This window comes from Fundulus heteroclitus, chromosome 2 (assembly GCF_011125445.2).
Source record: "Fundulus heteroclitus isolate FHET01 chromosome 2, MU-UCD_Fhet_4.1, whole genome shotgun sequence".
NCBI lineage: Eukaryota > Metazoa > Chordata > Actinopteri > Cyprinodontiformes > Fundulidae > Fundulus > Fundulus heteroclitus.
In genome coordinates, this window is record NC_046362.1 from 16,532,927 (window position 1) to 16,553,100 (window position 20,174).

Sequence of the window (20,174 nt, forward strand, 5' to 3'; positions counted from 1 at the left end):
CATCTGTCCGTCCGTCTCTCTGCAATATCTATGTCTTTCAGTCTATCTGTCCGTCCAAACATGTCCATCCCTCTGTTTATCTACAGCAGATGTTCTGGTTTAAAACACAACGTCTTCGTGTTCCTCTATAAAAGCCTCACTAAGACCTTAATGAATAGACGTCTGTTCTGTGCTGAGAAATAAACTGTTCTGAGGCTAGGCAATAAAAGCTTATTGGTAATAAAAGGGGATAAAAAAAACTCTGTTAGCTGAGTGTTTACCAGAATAGATAGTTAGGACTTATGATTTCCACCGTGAGGCATATCCGACATCCTGCTGCACTTAAGCACAAAAAACAGTACAGAGTGTAAGACAAGCAACAACAGGAAACAATCAGGGAGTTACACTAAAGGGTGTTTTTAGAGGGTTTTGAAGGAGGCACACACCCGTCGCCTGACATGAAAATCATTTCATTATTGTGCTCTTAATAATGCATTTAAACTTCTCTATTCTGGGAGTGGTAGAAATAAATAGCAAAGAATTCTGAAAAACAATAACTTTGCCTAAAGGTTTAAATTCAAACAGGTTATACATCCAGGCTCTGATTTACATCCCAAATTATGTTGAGTAAAAAAAAAAAACTCAGGTAGATGGTTGTTCAAATTGGCTGGTTTCCTTGCTAGGACCCTGCTTTGTTTCATTGCTTTTCGGTGCCGTTAAGCTAGATGCTGATTTCCATTACTTGGTTGGAAACCATGTTTTGCTTGATTGTGTCCATTTTTCAACCATCTATCTGTTGACTCGGAGTGAAACTGAAGATACAGTTCTCCTTCTTCATACTGGACCAGCCATGCACCAGAACCTTGGCAGCATGACGGTGCCACCACCATGCTTGACAGACAGTTGTTACATCATTATTGGGTTAAAACCCTCACCTTCACACATCCATACATATTCCTTGTCATTGTAGCCTAACAGCTCAAACCTTTAATCAACTCTAGAAGGCAGTCTATGCCTTCAACTTTAAGTCCTGTTTGATAAGATCTCAGCTTTGGAGGGGAAGTCTTTCTTGGTCAGCAGGCTCTTCGCTGGACAGTGTTAATCAGGCGCGGCTTGTCAATGGGTAGGGTTAGGTAGTGTGCAGATAAAAAGTATAGACAAAGTAAACATAAATTACTAAATAAAAAGTAATGATCATATCTGTTCTACCATAAAAAGTGTCAGACTTTTCAGCAGCACCAATTTATTCCAAGTTTTTTCTTAATGTACGTCTCCTAATTTTAATGTTTCAGTGCCCCGGGATGGCAGACTAATGAGTGTGTCTGTAACTTTGTAACCTTTTAGCTTCCATGTGACTCCATGCTGGACTTAAAGATCCTCTTCAGGACCGTGGCCAATGAGTGCTTTTTGTGTTATTCTTCATCCAATCAGATTAATTCATGACACGTGTCAGTAAGTCTCACCCCTGACGGCTTAGATGTGCAGGCATGAATGTCACCCACACGATGCAAATGAAGGGTCAGACCGTAACAACAAAAAGACAGAAGATAATGACAGTGAAACGAAATTCAGCCAAACGGACTATGAGTACATGCCAGGAAACCAGATTTTTTTTTTTTTTTTTTTTTTTTTTAAAAGGCTCGACCAAGTCCGCCAAGAAGAGTAATCAATTATTCATAAGTATGGCAGGACCTTGTTGATGGCTGTGTTGTTTCTCTGCAGCATGCTAAGCGGTATTTGTCCAGTTAAAAGCAGGAGGGTTTGTAAAATCTGAGCCTGTTATCTCATTTTGAACCTGTGTAGAACTTCATGAATTCAAACCTGTGTTTCCAACCTTTTCTTTTTTGTTTTTATTCATGGAAGTGATTTGTTGTATCAGCATTCCACTCTGGGAAAAGAAAGGTTCAAATGCATTGTTAAAAGACAAAAAAATATGGCATTCCTACCCAAGATATACATATGTAAACTTCTGACCAGCACTGCATCTTCTGTTATTCAGACACACGGCTCCACTTCACTAAACTACAAAAACAACAAGAATTTAGGTCAATAGTTCTGTCTGGAAATCAAGTAAATTGCAATATAACCGACTAAATGTGTTATCCTTGTTCTATTTGAATAACTAATTTAATTTAAAAAAAAATCCAACTGGAGCAAACAGCTTGCTCTAATCATAACAATTAGCAGTTTCACACAGGCCAATCAGTATCTTGTGGGGAAATGAGCGACCCTGATGGTAATGGTGGGGATATGACCCTTTTTTTCTCTTTGTGAGGAAGCAAGTCAATGCAAATGAAAACACCTTTAAAAATCATAAATCAAAATTTATTGGTGATTTGTTTTTCAAACACAGGTGTCAATATAATGTATAATTCAGCAATAAAAAATCACATTTGAACAACTAAAATACCTTTTTCTTTCAACTTTCTAACCTAATTTTGTCTTGTAAGTGAGATGTTCACATTTTTCACAGAAATACTTTGTTTGGATTTGACTGCACTGAATTATCACAATAGAAAACGTGAAACAGACTGAAGCAGTAGGGTGATGTGTCCTGTTGGGATTTCAAAAGCTTAAAAATCATCTGACTTGACCAAAAGACAGTCAACCTGATGTTTCATTGATAATACTCAATTCACATAGGGGTAAAAACATTAACGATAAAAGTGAATAAACTTATATTAAACAGAATATTAGCTTTTTTCCTCCCTGTCCCTGGTGCGCTTGTTGAGAATCACAAAGCCAATTGAAGGCTTACTCAGCACATATCAAAATGGAAAGCGTGGACACTTATCCAATGGGTTATGTAATCAGATTTCAGTAAACAATCAGATTTGTATTTATATTTGAACCTTTCACTTATACACAGCTGCTTTTCTTCAGGTCTCTTTAAAAATGTTCTTGCAGGACTACGATCAACTCAAATCAACCTCTTACTCCACACAGGTGGAGTCTAGTGGTTTTAAAATATGAGGGAGTTTATTAACGGGAGGAAATAGGTTTTTTATTGAATTAAATTTTCTGGAAATGGTGATGTGCAAACAACATGAATGTTACTCTAGACTGACTCTAGATTAGGGCAAAGGGGCCTAATCAACCCTTCAAATCTGATCTATATTGTGTAATATTTCTGGAAGATATGTTGTTTTTAGATTCTGAAACCTTTTTAAACCGTTCCTTTTAAATACAACCTTGGTTGAAGCTAATTCCAACCAAGCTTCTATACTGGACATAGGAGGAAGCTGGAAGGCAACTTTCCAATTGCATGACAACTCCTCTACCCTATGAGCCACAGTCTCGTTCCCAGTAGGTATGAGAACTAGTCTGTAAAACTCCTCATTTTAAATTTACGAAGGACTGAACGACTCTGGATGAATCTCAGATTTTGATCTGTTAATTTATTCTTGCTTGCAATGCTTATGCAAAAGTCATAAAACTTTGTCTCTGTAAAACCTTTGTAAAGTGTTTGTCTATCTTTGTTTTCAGTTATTTATTTATTTTAAACTTACTGCAAGTTTAGATCTGCAATTAGCTTAACAGAGGCCCGATGTACTGTATAAATTGTCTAATAAATGACAAAAAAAAATAGGTAAGTACAGAAAATCAAGTATTTTATTCAAAGAGAGAGGGTTCTGTGGTGTTTTACGACGTGGGCCCGTTCCCCTGAGGAAAATTGAGCTGATAAAGGCAGGATGTTGGCAATAATACAGGGAGGAGGTAGGGACGCAAAGAACGGAAAAGGGATATGGGTAGGCATTTGAGTCCCAAACGCTAAAATCACTAGTTTCCTGGCATGCTTATGCGGTCAGCCATGGAGGCATTTCAAGAATGAACCCCCTAAACACTCACTTATGTTGAGAGTTAAGATAAGTGTGATGTGATTCACTGCAGACAAGAGAGAAGTAAACAGATAGGATTCCATCTGGAAGATTTTCACCTAGTAGAGCTCTTCCTGGCTGCAGAAAAGTACCATTTCATTCCATGTTTATATCGCAGTGATAGCAACATTAATACGTATCTGTGCTACTTTGAACAAAGCAGAGCTTTGTGCTGTCAGAGCTGGGGCTATAACCTGACACTAGTCTTTAGATTGCGCTCTCCTGACGTAGGGATGGCAGTCTAGACAGTCTGTCTGGGGGTGGGGAAGGGGTAAAATGGCATTTTAGTTCTTATCACAGGGAAGTATTGATAACATGCAATGCCCTCCGCAGTTCTTGCTCTCCCTGGTAAAGATGCATACAACTAAACCTAAAAAAATAATTGTTGTGGAGAATTGGCGACAAAAAGATGGGGGGTGGACTGGACCTTTTTACACAATATCCACACAGACACCAACAGTGTTACCTAATATCCCTCACAATATATACCATGATGCTTATAAGAAGAAGAAAAAAACAACAACCTATGCACAGATTCTGTGTGTGATGGCTTCTTTTATGAGCCTCTATGGTTTTACTGACATCCTTCAAACTCTTGGTTCCATCTATAAAGAGATTTATCTGTTCTAGTTAACAAATTAAACAGCAGTCTGCATTTATCCTCTGACCATATGAACATTTAGCTCCATCTTTATAGTTAGACAATAAAGAAAGGTTGTTAAATGTTGGTGTTTAAAATACAACAACATAGATCCATCCATCCATCCATACATTTTCTTTACCCACTAATCCACGCTGCGTCGTGAGGGGTCTGGTGCCTATCTCCAGCAGTCAATGGGCGAGAGGCGAGGTACATCCTGGACAGATTGCAAGTCTATTACACCATAGATACTCATTCAAATTGCCCCTTCCTCTTTAACTTTTATGCTTTATCCTTTAACTGTTATTATCCTAAATCAATAAAATAGACTGCTAATACTAAATATTAACCCCAATGTTATATGCAGGTGTTGCTTTTCATAAAATACCTGGTTTATTTATGTTTTTATGTAATAATACACATTTGTATACAATACCAAGGCATTAGGAAAATATCTAATAGCAATACTATTGCTGAAAATTACAATGACCATTTTGATTACCATTAACTGTCATTTTCCAAACACCTTTGTTACCTCACTGTTATCCAGCGTTCTCCTTACTATGGATTAGCTTTGCTATCTTATCTAGTAAAGATATGCCCTGGTGTGGCATCATGAGCAGTAAGACATTGTCCAGGCTTCTAAATATATTATTGAGAGTACGGATGCCTGAACATCAGTTGTGAGACTTGAAATATTACATCCAACCATTTATTGCATCCAAACCCTCCTTTGCAACTGGGATGTTGCATACACACTGATATTACGGTGACCATTGCTATTTGATATATTGTGCAGCTCTAGAGAACCATGAAAACAATTGATTAATTAATGGTACACTTATGCTGTGATTAATTACTGTTGTTTTATAATACCTAATTGTGTACTAGTCTTTAAGACTCTTTAAAAGTATTCATAATAACTTAAAAAAGCCAGGTCTGTAGGTTTGTTACCACTTCCACTATTACGTAACAGTGAAAAGAAAACAGAGAGAAACAAATAAACAGCTGTTAGAAACAAACAGTTTTAAGCAGATTTTGTCTCTGCAAGTATTTAGTTAAAAATAGCTTTACCTACTGACCTTCTGCCCTTACTGCCGTGTCTTTGAGTGTTGCCAGCAGATGTGCTGCTTCCAGTTTATTACAGTGCCACGTTCTTTTGTGTAGCTGTATTATTGAAATGTCCGCAACAGTGACGTTCAAGATGTTGATCTTGTGAGATGTTTTTTTTTTTAATTGTGCTAAGGTATTAAGTGTACTTGACGGCTGCAATGTAATCAGTAATTATGACATCATGAAACACAACATATTCTCCATCAGCATCATTATTTAAATCCAGTTTAAAGATTACAGAAATGGTTTCCACTTCTACTCTTTGAGGTTTTTTTAACGATAATTTCAGCCTTTAGTACATCCACTTCCAAAATATAGTAAACAGGAGCAAAAGCGTGTTTTCTTTGCCCTGTGCTTGCTGTTTGTTTTGCCGGTTCTGATCAGCTGACCAGTCAGCCTGAGTGGTCAGCCGTCCCAGAATCCTGCAGGTGAAGGCTGCCACCGCTCTCTCTCCCCTACACAGCAGTACTGGGAGGCTTGTCCACCCTGGTTCCTGCTGGCTGACACAACAAAAGACACGCCTCATTGTGTTATGATATGATATGTACTTAACAGATTAAGTGGATTATTTTCTTAAAATCTATTGTTGAGGGTTTTGTTTTTTTTCCTGTCTGGGTTGCAATTACATACTTCTGTCAGTCTGGCCCAGGGCAGCTTTGGCTACAATGTAGTTCACGACTGTCAGTGTGTGAATGTGCGAGTGAATGGGATAATGACTGACTGTAGTGTGAAGTGCTTTGGGGTCCTCTGGACTGGAAAAGGTGCAATGCAAGTACAGACCATTTACCATTTATATATATATATATATATATATATATATATGAAGTTTTGTACAACACATCTCAACCTATAATTGTAGCTACTTCTTCATCAATTTACATTTGATTATGGGCACTCAACTAACAGTAACATCAAAATATTTTGGCTGTAGTCAACTGCTCAGGGGATTTTGACCACAATGAAATCAAATTCTCAGAAGATAAATTCCATCAAGTGACAGCTATTAAAGTCTCTAAAGCTCTGATTTCTGTTCAGTAGTTGTGTTTAGTTTGAATCCGAGTGGCAGCCCTCTTAGCACTGTATTTCATGTGTGTACTTTGGTGCATGTTTGTGTTATGGTGGCACCTTCTTAAGCAGGTGTGAGTCTGTCCTCAGGCTCCCGTCTGCTGCAGATGGAGGCAACAGTTTAATAATGTAGGAGAGCTTTGAAGCCCCTCTTCTGTCCTGGGATGCTATATTCTCCACATTTCCTCCAGGAGTAACTCAAAGGCTTCGTGCCTCAGGCCTCAGTCCTTAAGTAGCTCTCTTGAGCCTATCTTGTAGCACAGGCCTTGCTCCTGAATTATTAAGTTAGATCTCGTCATATTTATTCCAGAGGTGATTCATGCTGGGAGAACACTGTCTATTTTGCTCTCGGAGGGGGGAGGAATTAATATATATATATATATATATATATATATATATTATATATATATATATATATATATATATATATATATATATATATATATATATATATATATATATATATATATATATATATATATATATATATATATATATATATATACATAATTTTCCTGAATTCCTTAAAACATTTTGTTTCCTAGTTTCCTAAAAAAAAAAATGTTTTCACCAGCCCTGTGGTCATGTTTTGTGAGGTGCTGTTAAAATCAGAAGGCCATACAGCAGAGAAGGAGACTGGCTGATGAACAGCGGCATCCTAGCACAGAGAAACGGTAAATCAACCCAAGGACAAGTGAGGTCAGTGAAAAAAAAAGGCATTTTGCAGGTGTGAAAACATGTCAGCCCAAGGAGAGAGAGAAAAAAAAAGCCCTGAAACGAAGAACACGGGAGTTGCACCACAGATGGAGGTTTGACTCAGTCATTAACAGTCTCTCACCTCCCACTTACATGTGCTGCGAAACCTCATGAAGACTTTATTCTGGTTTATATGCAGAGTTTGGAGGGAAAACTCGTAGCCAGGCCATTTTTTTTCCCTTTTTTTTTTTTACATTGTGGAAATGATGAATTGGAATTCACCTCTGAGCTAAGTTCATTTTGTGCTATATTAAGCTGTCTTTGCAATGCCTCAACTCCCACAAACGTAATTGCTGCTCCATTGTTATCACATATAGAGCCTCATGTAACATATCTCCCTGAAACTGGAGGTCTCAAGTAATCCAATCACCTCACTAATGGCTTCCAGGAAATGAATGGCTTCCTTAATTTTGTATTTGTCAACAGAAAGCCCCACAGGGCATCACAAAAGTATACCAACCCCTGTAACTTTTTTTTAAATATTTGTCGTGTTACAACCACAAACTTTATTTTATATGGGATTTTATGAGCCTACCATACAAACACAAAGCAGTGCATAACTGTAAAGTTTAATGAGAATTATGCAGAATTTTTCCTTTTTTAGCTAAAAATTAAATCATGAAATTATGGAGTGAATTTGTATTCAGTACCTCTGAGTGAAAGCTGTGCGGAACAATCTTTTTTTCTGCAGCTACCGCTAGGAGTCTTTTGGGTGAATTTTATCAGCTTTGCACACCTAGATAGAGGTTTTCTTCTTTATAAAATAGTCAAAGCTCAGTCAATTTGGACGGAGAGCATCTATGAACAATAAATTACACGTTTTGCCATAGATTTTGAATTGTATTTGTCCATTCTCTCACCTGAGCAGTGGCTCACTGCAACTCCACAGTGCTCACGACTGCTCTTCTAATTAATGCTGTCCTTGGCCAGTCTTTCAACCTAGGTGGCTGGGCATTTCTAAGGGATAGAATTGAACAGTGCTCTGGGAAATGGACAAAGCTTGGCATATAATTTTAAAAAAGCAACCCTATTTTAAGCTTCCCCAATCCTTTGACTCTGGCCTGTCTGTTGTGTTCCTTGCTCTTCATGATGCTTTGTTTATTTATTGCAATATTTATTCCTGGAGCTTCTTTAGAACCAACTTCAGATTAGACTAGCTTGTTCTTTTTTCATTCACTAATTATTGTGTGTAACTCTGCCTGTGTCTTTTCTACTGACACACCAAACGTTCCCCATTGTGGGACAATAAATAAATGCCTTATCTCTTATCTTATCCAACAAATCTCTGAAGTCTTCAAAGACCGGCTGCATTTCTAACTGAGATTAAACTACATACAAGTTGACTACTGTTTTCTGATCACCTATTAAGAGACTTTTGCCGGTGACGGATAATATTGTAGTGTCAGAGTAACAGAAGCTGAATACAAATTTGCATGTCGCACATTTCAGATTTCTGGTTGTAAGAGATATTGAACACCATGGATGATTTTCCATTCATTTCATGGTTGTGCACTACTTTGTGCCGGTTTATCACAAACATCCTAGGGGTGCGTTCGCACCGAACGTGAACAAGGCAAATGGAGCGAGTGATTTACATGCCGTCGGTAAGCGAAGGTGTGATCAGGAGGGAGTTAAGGGTTGGCGATGCAAACAATGCATTTTTTGCAATGCGAATGCCGTGAATTGGGTAAATAGAGTGAAGCGAAACTGTGAACATTGCGATGGATTACAGCAAAATTTCGCTCGAGTCCAGCGCAATGCAAGTCCTCTTACTGGGTATTTCCCCGCGTTGTCTGTGCAAATTGTTTAAGAGAGAGAGGCAAAATGGCAAGAGAGCAACAGCAGATAATCATATCGTCAAATTTTCCTTGTTCTCGATCAGTGTGAATGCACCTTAATAGAGTACATTTAAATTTGTTGTTTAAATTAGAAAATGCAGAAGTTTAATTGGTATGAATACTTTTCCAAAGCCCCCTAGTTTAACTATTTTCTTAAGCCGTAGATTTAATAAGAGAAAAAAAACAGGTAAGTCCACTATTAATTTAAGGCAAAAGTAACCTCCTTTCTGGCTGTTATTTTTATTTTTTTTTAAATCAACCTGTTCTCAATTAGCCGTGCCCTTTTATTGACGGACAGCCGCAAGCTCCAAAAATCAACCTATTTTCCTAACAATATGTATTTATGCACACATTTGTCTTCCTCCCTTGATACTTCCGATATGATCTAATAATTCCAAATTTGATTTCCCTGTGGTTCCTCTTTAACTTCTTTTGGCCTGGGGCACACATGAAATTTGAGGCAACAGCACTCCGAATTGGGGCTTGTGCTCCCCTGTGAGCCAGAGGAAGGGTCTATTTGTAGAAATATTTCTCTTTCTGTGTGTCAGAGCACCAGCAAAGGCTGCTGAGCTCTGGCCAGAGTGCATGTGAGGTTGTAACTGGAGCACCGCAGAGGAAGACTGAGGGGGCTCTGACGATGTTCCACTGCTGAGCTTCAGGCAAGGACAAAATTAAAAGCAGAGCTGAAAGTGGGAGAACACGCTGTGCCGATGTTACACACAGGGTGTTGTTTCTGCACTGGACTGGTGATTAGACGGGCAGCAAGACAGTCCTGCGTGTCTGCCATCAATCACAGCCCCTGCAAGAGGCGTCCTGCTCGTAGCGGGCTGCCCATCCAACAGGTCGCCCTCGACACGCGATGTAGGAGGGCAGTCTGCGTCCTGACGTCAACGTAGATGGAGCCGCACATGACATGTGCAAAAAGGAGTGGGAGGCTGAATGAAGCACACTCATGAGTCACGGTGTGGACACAAGAACGCTACTTAGAAAGACGGGCTTTCAGCTTGAGCTCGTAATGCATTCACTCTTTTGTTGTCAGTGCTATCGTTGGGAGGAAAACGCGGATGGAAATGATCCAAAACAAAAAGCAGTAACATCTCAGTGTCCTTGGCGAAGGAAAGTAAAGCTGCTACAGCGGGATGCACAGTCTTTATTGTATGGCGATCAGAGTTGAATATTTACAAGCAACGGTTAATTATCTCCAATACTTTCACCACATACAGAAGAATAAAGCAAATTCAGTCTTATGGTGTGACTGGACACATGCATCTGTTCACTGATAAGCCACAATTTCAGAAATGCGGCTGCTCATTGGCTGTAAATGGTGACCAGGTTGTTGAAAACACAAAAATCTGATCAGATCTTATTACGCACTACTAGGGGAGACCGGGGCTAGTTGTCACACTTTTTACACTCATACATAAATATTGGAATCAAAACACCGTATATAAAAAACATATGTACCAGTTGAAAGACCAAAGTCTCAGGTATATATTTTGTGTTCGGGTGTATTTCATATCTTATTTCTGTGCAGATTTATAAGCGATCTAATGGAGATTGTCACCATGTGACAAGTTGTCCCTCCAAAGGATAAGTCGTCACACTATATGGGGTAAGATGTCACATGGGGTTTTGCAACCAATAAAATAAGGGCAAAATTAATTTTGTTATTTTTTAAGGTTAAACAAATAAATGACAATAACTCACTTTTACTACTTATGAATTAACACGAAATAATATGCAACGTGCATTACGAAACTGACACTTAAACTTTGAATACAAACAAAAGAACAAAAGAAAATCTCACGAGTCAGACTCCTCATCTGAGTTGCAGTTTTGGCATAGCTCATGTAGATTGAATTGCCAGGAGCACATGCATCATATGAAATAACATGAAATAAAACAAAATATTATGAAACATTGATTGATAGCTGTCTGACCCTGAATTTCCGCTGGTGTGAATGTTTTACAGTATCACCCCAAAGTACGGTAATTGACATTAAAGTCCTTCGCTGTAGTCCTGTTCCTGTTGTGTGTGTGTGTGTTCTTGTAGCTGAGTGAGAACACTTTTTGCTCATTTTACTAGTAAAGTGAGAACGTTGATATAAAGTGAGGACCTTTTGTCGGATCTCACTTTTATTGGTAGCAATGGGTTAGGTTTAGCATTAAGGTGTCAATTAGGTCAGGGCTAAGGTCAGGGATAGGCTATAGAAAGTCTTGAAGATGAGGGGAAGTCATTACCTATCAAGCTCAGCCTCTGTGGCTATGATCACTTTTCCCTTTGGCCTCCACCTTGGGGAAGTAGTTGTCTTGCAATTGAAGGACTGTGGACCCGGGCAAGGCCCCTGGGCTAGGCACTGAACTCCAAGTTGTCTACTGATCTGTAATTTGATTATGGATGTGTGAATGTTTCTTGGGGTTATTGGGTGACCATGGCTATAGTCTGAAGTGCTTTAAGTGGTTGGAATGACTAGAAGAGTGCTATATAAATTCAGTCCATCTCAAATCATCTCATAAGTAATTTATGAACACATCTCAACCATATTCAACTAATTTTAATTCAGCCTCCTTAGTGCTGTGCTGTATTTCTTTGGCACTTCCCAGCTAAACAGCGATATGACTCAATCTTCACCAAGTCATTTTCTTTTTTTTCTTCTGTAAAGCAGTATTAGTGGACATTTTTATGAGTGAACTTATTGGCCTTTGACTAAATTTCACAAGTTTCCAGAATAGTGTATGTCAGCTATGACACGTCTTTGAAAGCTCTCAACAGGCTTCACATCCAGTTTCCCTATGTAACTTTTCACACCCTTCTCTAAAGCTTACAACAAAAGTCACATGTTTCTTACCTTGCTACTGAGACATGCGATGAATGTTAAGATACTTGCGAAAAAATTCAATAAATGCAACTGAATATGAAAAACATAATGTGTGGTCAATCATTAATTTCCAGCACGCTACAAAATGTTATCTTTTTAATAACTTAATCAGGACGATTTGAAACTGTTTTCCTATCTCCCTTCCATATGTGTGAAGTGAAGGAGAAATGATACATGGTTTTTCAAAATTATTCACAAATACATTTTAAAAATCCCACACAGTGTGGACCTTCCCTGAGTCATTACTGTGTAGGCCTGTCTTTCAGTACAATCACAACTGCAAGTCTTCAGGTTATGTCTTCACCTGCTTAGTACATTCAGGGACAAGATTGGGAATTGTTTTCCCCAATCTGGAAAATATAGTACGGTCAGTCAGACTGGATGAAGAGCATCTGGTTGGAGACGTTTTCATGTCTTGCCACATATTACAATCAGGGTTTGTCATTGCTGACGAAAAGTATTACCTGAGCTTAATGTTGCCACCACTATGAGTCGCCATCAGGTGTGTTACAATTAATGTAGCTTATCTTACTATTTGAAAAGGAAATTTCATGGCTTTCCTTTTAGCAAACAACTTAATCTTGCAGCTAAGGGCCAGAATTGTGGGGTGCACAAATAGTTGTTCTATCAACAGAATATCCCAACTAATCTGTGACTTGCTGCAGATTCTCCAGAGTTTCCATGGAGCTATAGGTCGAGGCGGACAGCAATAGCCATGTCTCCATCCAATTGTTGTGCAAATTTTGAGCTAACTTTTAAAATGTCGCAAAAAAGAAAATGCGAATTAGGCGTGCTTCCATCCACTGGTTTGTAGCGAGTTAACCAGGCTACACAACACATAATTTCATCAGAAGTTGATGTTATGCAGGGCTGTAGTAAACAGGAAGCAGAGATTCGGCTATCAGGCAAGTTGTAATTGTTCTGTCATATCAACTTGTACCGGTGATGTCTCCTGCAGTCTAGAGATGTTGAGAAAGAAATGCAATTCTATGCGCAAAACGGGAAGATCAGGCAAGACACCGACAGCAGGAGCAGCAGATCAATCATGTGAGGTAAATGTTCGCTATGTCTGAATTTATTCAGCAAATGTGTTTCTATCATTGTTGTGCCCATCAACTCTTTCACAAAATCCCCCGCAAAAATTTTTTTTTTTTTTATGAAATCCAGAAAATTGTTTTGCATTTTACTGTTTCCATTAACTTTTTCTCACGCGATATTTCAAAATGCACATAAAAACATTGATGAACAGTCTGTGTTTTAGTAGGTCTGCAGTTGTGCCATGATCTTTGCATTTTAGTTGAAGAATGGAACAGCGCTTGCTGACATGATTAAGGTTTAGGATTTTGTTTCAGAACCTGATTATTTTAAACCTCTACACAACTTTCTCCCTCCTGCCCTACTGGCCCGTGTTCCTCGGTTCCCATAAAGCTTTTTTTTTGACTATTGTTAAAAAAAAAATCTCAGATCCCTTCACAGAACAGTTGCATTTATGCTGAGATTAAATTACACACAGACGGACTGTATCTACTAATCCGGTGACGTCTAAAGGCAATCAGCTGCAATGGATTATACATTGGGGTTGTGTATTAAAAGGGGTTGAATACATAATTCTGAGCATTGTGGGAGATATCTTCCTGTTATAGGGGAGTTTTACCTTCCACTATCACCATGTGCATGCTCAGTAAGAGGGATTGCTGTAAAGTTAACTGTTTGTAATTGACTGTTTTTACGTGCATTGCTCCAAAGTCAGTGACTGGATCCAGTTGGCTAGATGTCCTGAAATGGAAATCCTCTCACCAATTGGCATTATATACTGAATTAAAATGTATAATTAAATCGCATGGATCAAACAAGAACATACTGACTTTGAATGTGTCCATATGAGTGATGGGGTGGGCTATATATTTCTGTATATAAACTAGATCAATTTGTTTTGTAAAGTGCTTTGAGATGACATTTGTTGTGAATCGGCATTATATACCGTAAATATGGTGAAGGGTCACCAAAGATTTTTACATTTTTTATTTATTAACTTCTTTGTTATTTAACTGTAACTGAAGGATGCCACACTTTTACAAATGTTGACATGAATAATTTGTCATGTATTAATATGTGGCAGAATTATTTCTCAAGGATCTCTGATACTAAAGACAAATAGATGTTCTTGTAACTAAGCATGTTATGGTTGATCAGTAGGACCCCAGAACCCTTACAGTGTCACATATTGTGAGTTTATTCACGCGATACATCAAGAGCTCCAGTGCTCGCTTGGGCCAAGATTAATGTTTTCATGAGGCATGAACAGAAGTGAGCCACTAAGACCAGAGACTCAATAATCAAAGGTCACTACATGGTAAGTACTGAGCTGCATTACTTCTCAATTGTTTCCACATTTCAAAAGGTGCGCATCTGTCGTCATTTTGGGTGTATTTGCGAGCAGTGCTCATCATATTAGTTACTGTAAGTCGTAATGATGTAAAAACTCTGCAAATTTGAATACGTCGGAACTGATGTGGAAACAAAAAACGTTTTCAAATTCAACTTTCCTCCTATGAAAATGCCGGCTAGTTAAACTGGTGGCTCTTTGTAAAAGAGAGAAAGAAAGGGTGGATAGTGATGTAAACACACCGGTGCACGTGGCTTGCCATACATTTGTGAGTAGACGGAAAAGTATACAAACCCACTGACCTTCTCAGAGCCCATCCTTCTCTGCCGGTTTCTCTTCGCTAAGGAACACAAGCCTTAATGCCGTGCCCACGCACCTGCAGAGCTCCGCCGCCCTTCGGTTTCAGGTAAATTTGGCTGAAATATTGAATGGAGCAGTTTTTTCTGGATGCATTCTGAAGCCACTTCCTCTCCTTTGCCATCATGTACGTGTGTGTGTAGGGATAAGCAAAGCCTTACATACAGGGGAGTTTCCATGACATCACAATTCCCTCACACATAATTACTCACTTCCCTCTGTTCTCCTGCCTCTGTGTTAGAGAGCTTTGTGTACAGCATACAACCGTGGTGCTGTTTTTGCCTGAATTGCAGAGTTTAAAGATGTTTTCTGTTCTGGTAAAAAGAAAAAAAATGTTTTTTTATGTTTTATGGTCTTTGAGTTTACAAAGGGAAACCGCAATCATGTGCGCAGACACAGAGAAAGTGCTGTAGGTGTATCTGGAAAAAAATAAGCCACAATCTCACTGCTTGGTCACGTTTTATTGATTGAATGAAAATACCAAAGAGAGGATAGGCCTGAATCTGGCATGAAGTCGTCAGAAGAAGCCTGTTAAGTATAAGTTCAGAAACTTTAATGCTTCAAGGGAACTCAAAGCATATAATTTAAAATCCCTGTGATGGGGGAATAAGATTTATTGCAGGGTAAATGGATGTAACAGGACTGAATTCGGCTGTGGTTAGATCCATAATTAGCTGAATAGTCATTAAGCTGTTAATCTTATCTCCTGCCGAGCCGAGGTCCAAACAGTTCAGGATGATTTCAGACCTGCTTCAGAAGTCGGTGGGCCACTGGAGGGTGGGGGTGAGGACTGGGAGTGAAATTACATGACAGCATTTCATCCCTGCTAAGAGATTTGTTTCCAAAGTCCACAGAGTAAGGCTCCGCCAACAACAACTCCCTCCCACACAGTCACCACTTCTCCTATAGCTGTTTTCACGTTCATTTGAGCCTGACCCAGTCAACGTCTCCAGAGATATCCACGAGTAAACACGCACGCAACTGCTCCGCTCAGGAAAACCTGGAAGTTTCCATACTTTCCACACACCCAGTTCACGAGAGAGGAGAAGGGGGACTGTGTTAGGGATGCAGCCTTCTGAGTAAAGAGAAGGTCTCAAGACTTAACGACACACTGACATCATACCTGGCTTTGTTCAAATATGGCTTCCATTTACTTATTTTATAAGTTTTAATAAAATTATTGAAGAGCTCACTTAAAGTATGTTGCATTTTAACTGGACTTGGTTATTACGTTCCATACAACGCTCTGAGATCACTTGTAAATCACCTATACATCGCTTAGATATATTACATTTAAGTTTATCACATTTATTGTGCTGACTATAAAGATAAAAGTCCTGTCACTCTTTCTGAGATATCTAAGTATTGGCATCTAACATGATGATGGGATACAAATAGGGTAAATTTAGGAAAAAAGTTTAAGAAAAAAGGCGCGCTTATTCAAGTAAAAGAGCAGAGGCAGAGGATGAAGCATGGGCCTGTATGATATTTTCACAATATGATAATCTTGCAGAAATGCCACGGTTCTGAAACAAAACAAAAAAAAAAATCAAACAAAACCTTATAAGATGGTCTCATTTATTGAATCTATCACAGAAACTCTATGGTTATTCCTAATGCTACAGAAACCATCTTATAAAAGCAATCTATACAGTTCTAATAATGTTATCTGTTACACTTATTGTTCGTTTGGTTTTGATTAACAGACTTAAGCAAAAAACAGAATAAATGAAGGGTACGTTCAATAGTTTTCCACAGCTTATTGCACAGAATATCACTCTTCTGTTTCGTCTCTCCCGTTTAGCTAAGAATAAGATAAAAGATCCTGTAGGTTGACGTTTACAGCTCATAGCTAGCCCACTAAACTCCCCTTATACACCCCGACCATTCATTTTAAATGGATCAGCCCACAGTAGAATAAACACAATCCTGTGAGCTACATTCTTGACTACTGCAGGTAGATCAAATAGATTTTGATAAATGAATGAATAAGTGAATAAATAAATAAAGGCTGACTGTGACATTGTCACCAGAGGAAGAAAAACAGATTTTTTTTTTTGTGTCTGCAGATTATATTGTATAAAACACAAGTATCTTTAAATTCTTTGCCCGTCGTAATCAAATTTGATGAAATAATTACATTTCAGACTTCAGCCTGACACGGTCATTCTAAAAGTGTAAAGCCAGCTTGTTGGAAACAGAATAAACTGAATACATTTGTATTGTCTGTAATTTCTTGCCTGTGTTAAAAGTTCAATCTGAAAACCTATGAGAACTCTGCTCCCTGTCAGAGCTCCCACACACCCAACTTGTTTGAAAAGCTGTTTGAAAACTCGACAGTTTAGTTTTCATCTGCACTAATGCTATCAAAGGTGATAATTGCAAAGTGTAACACTTTCCGTTTCTTCAGGCAGATGTTAAAGGCTGTTTTAACAAGTTTGTGACCAGAATAACAAGTAAAGCTCATAGGCATAATTTTATTCAGATGTGCCAAGTTAACCTCTTAATGCCCAAGAATTTTAGCCTAAACATTGGCTTTTTGATATCTAAAAATAATATGTTTCTCTTCAAATATCTATTTTCCTTTCTCCTGACAGATATGTAATTAAGGAACACATTTTTCAGTCTGTTTTGGGTATATTAAACCCTATGTTTGGACCAAAAGTCTTCAGAAGTTAAGGGAATTTGGATCCATATTTAGGAAAAATGTCAGGTGTGGCTTTAAAATGTTTTTGTAGGTTCAAACATAAAGAAAATCTGTCAGAAATTAGTAGATTAAACCGTCATACTGCAGCAACGCTGTCTGTTGCATTATTTCATTTATTATTGTGCTGTGATCAAAATTATTTCAATATTCTTTCGTCAGCTCAGGTGGACCGCAGGCTCTGTTCTACCGTGGTTCTGTTGGTTATTGCATTGTTTAACCTCAATAGAAACTTTAAGGTCTTCATACTTAACAAGGATTTTCAGTTTGGAGTTTCTATGAACTCTCTTGAAGAAAGAATAAAATAATGTTTTGCTTTAACAAGAAAGACATCAGTGAGGAATAATAATAATAATACTAATCTTTATAGTCATTGTGATATACATTCCAATGAAACCTGTCCTCTGCATTTAACCCATGCCTTAGGGAGCAGTGGGATGCCACTGTGTGGCACCTGGGAAGCATTCTGTGGCTAAGGGTCCTGCTCAGGGACCCGTGGCAGTCTGTGGGAGTTAAACCAGGCTTTCTCAGAGCGCAAGCGCACTGCTCTAACCATTAGGCCATCACTCCTCCCTAGGAAGCAAAGTAAAACAAGTAAAACTGTGGGGTACATTTTCTTTTTGTCCCCAATTTTGTTTTATTGATAAATGTCTTATTTCTGTAATTCTTCAATCCTGAGTTTTGAGTCTTTAAAATTAGGCTCTCTAAGACAAACACAATGATGGAAAGTAATTTTTTACTATGTACATTTTGCAAAGGCCTGTGGATAAATCCATGAAACCATTCGTTATTTTAACAGTACATTTCTCTGTGCGAACAAAAGCAGATAGATGGATTCATAAAGCTGGATGCATGTAACATTATCCGTTATAAATATTACTCACGTCAACAAACACATGCTTGTTTTCCAGACTGAACTGTAGCCAAAAATGGATGTTGAGATTTCCCACCACTATATAATAACAGCTTATAGATGAAAGCTAACAGATATAATAAGGAAGATGCTTAAAAAAAAAAGAATATGAAGATTTGTTTTCTTTAATGATTCTACTTTAGGAGCAAACAGAACAACAGCTCCTAACTTGAACAAAAATATAGGAGATGATATCAATACTGGCCTAAATAAAGAACATAAGCTTTTCAGTACTTCCTGTTCACATTGAAATCATTCAGTTGTGGTCTATGTAAAGGGGAACTGCAATGCTTTGGTCTGAATTCCTTGTTAATTTACCCCCACATTCCCACGTTTTACTCCTGTTCTGAGGTGCATCTGAGAGCAACTCGTTTTGATGCCGTTTCTTTAAATCTAAAGGAAGCACTCCACACCTCGCCCTCCTCCAGGTCACAGCGCGTTCCACTCCACGTCATTCAGCCATTTTTGTTGTATGTTAGGGGATGGTGTAAAGAACAACCAAACCTCATTACTTATCCACTTGTAGTTTAGCCATCTTTCAACATGGACTAAAAAATTGCTCTGAGGAATGAAAATGGCGGGTTCACGAAATTGTAAAGCCGGAAGTCCATGACCTTGTTCAGCAGTTCTGCAGCAAATACTGTAATGTGGTACTAGCAGTTCACAAAAACTTAGTAGAAAAAACAAAAAAGAGAAAAAAAATTACCCAAAAAGAACATAAAAATATCCACACAGTTCGTGGACAGACTACATTCAAAATGTCTGCATTTGTGAATGCTCCAAGTACACAACAAAGTGTATTTAAGAGCAAAAAAGTGTTTTTTTGCATGACCTGTCTCCTATAAAAGATGACCAGCAATCTGCATGTTTCCACAGGTATCTTGATGATTTATTTCTGGTGATGAGTCTTTAAGGTTGCCTCATTGCCATCACCCCGATCTTAAACTCCCTCCTCACGTTCTCAGGTTAAAGTCAAGATTCTGGCTGGGTCACTCAAAAAGGTTAACATTACTTTCAGTCACAAGAAAGAAGCTGTTGAAATTTAAAGAGTACGTTTAACCTAACTCTCCCAAGGGTATGAATAAATTTGGGTTTGACTAAATTAACCAAAATTAAAGTCTCAATAAAAACACATTTATAGGGTGTGATTACTTTTTTAAGGCACTGTAACATAAGATTCCTTGGGTCACGAGATCAGTTTCATAATTGACGTTTAAAGCTTTTTGGTGAAGCTTAGTTTATTCCTGTTAAGTTCACAAAATACTAGAAAGAGGCTTTAAAATCACTGTCCGAAACATTCATTCCTCTTTTTTCTTTTTCCCCAAGACTGTGAGTGCTTTCTCGGGTACATGGTGTACTGACAATAAAAAGGAGTATATATATCAGCGGGAAGCATTGCCAGAAAAATAATTTGTTCCTATCAGCGTATTTGTGAAAAGAAAATTCTCCCTCAGCATGTTTTTTTTTGTTCCTTTTATGAAATGAAACTGTATGAAAAAGGATGACTGAGATGCTGCGAAACCGACCAACCTGATTTGTGAAGTCATCACGTTAAAGTTTACTGAGGAGAACAACTTCTGTGTTGTGGGCAACTCATGATGACACAGGAAAGGCATGGAGTATGACCAAAAAAAAAAAAAAAAAGCTTACTGTCAAATGTCTAAAG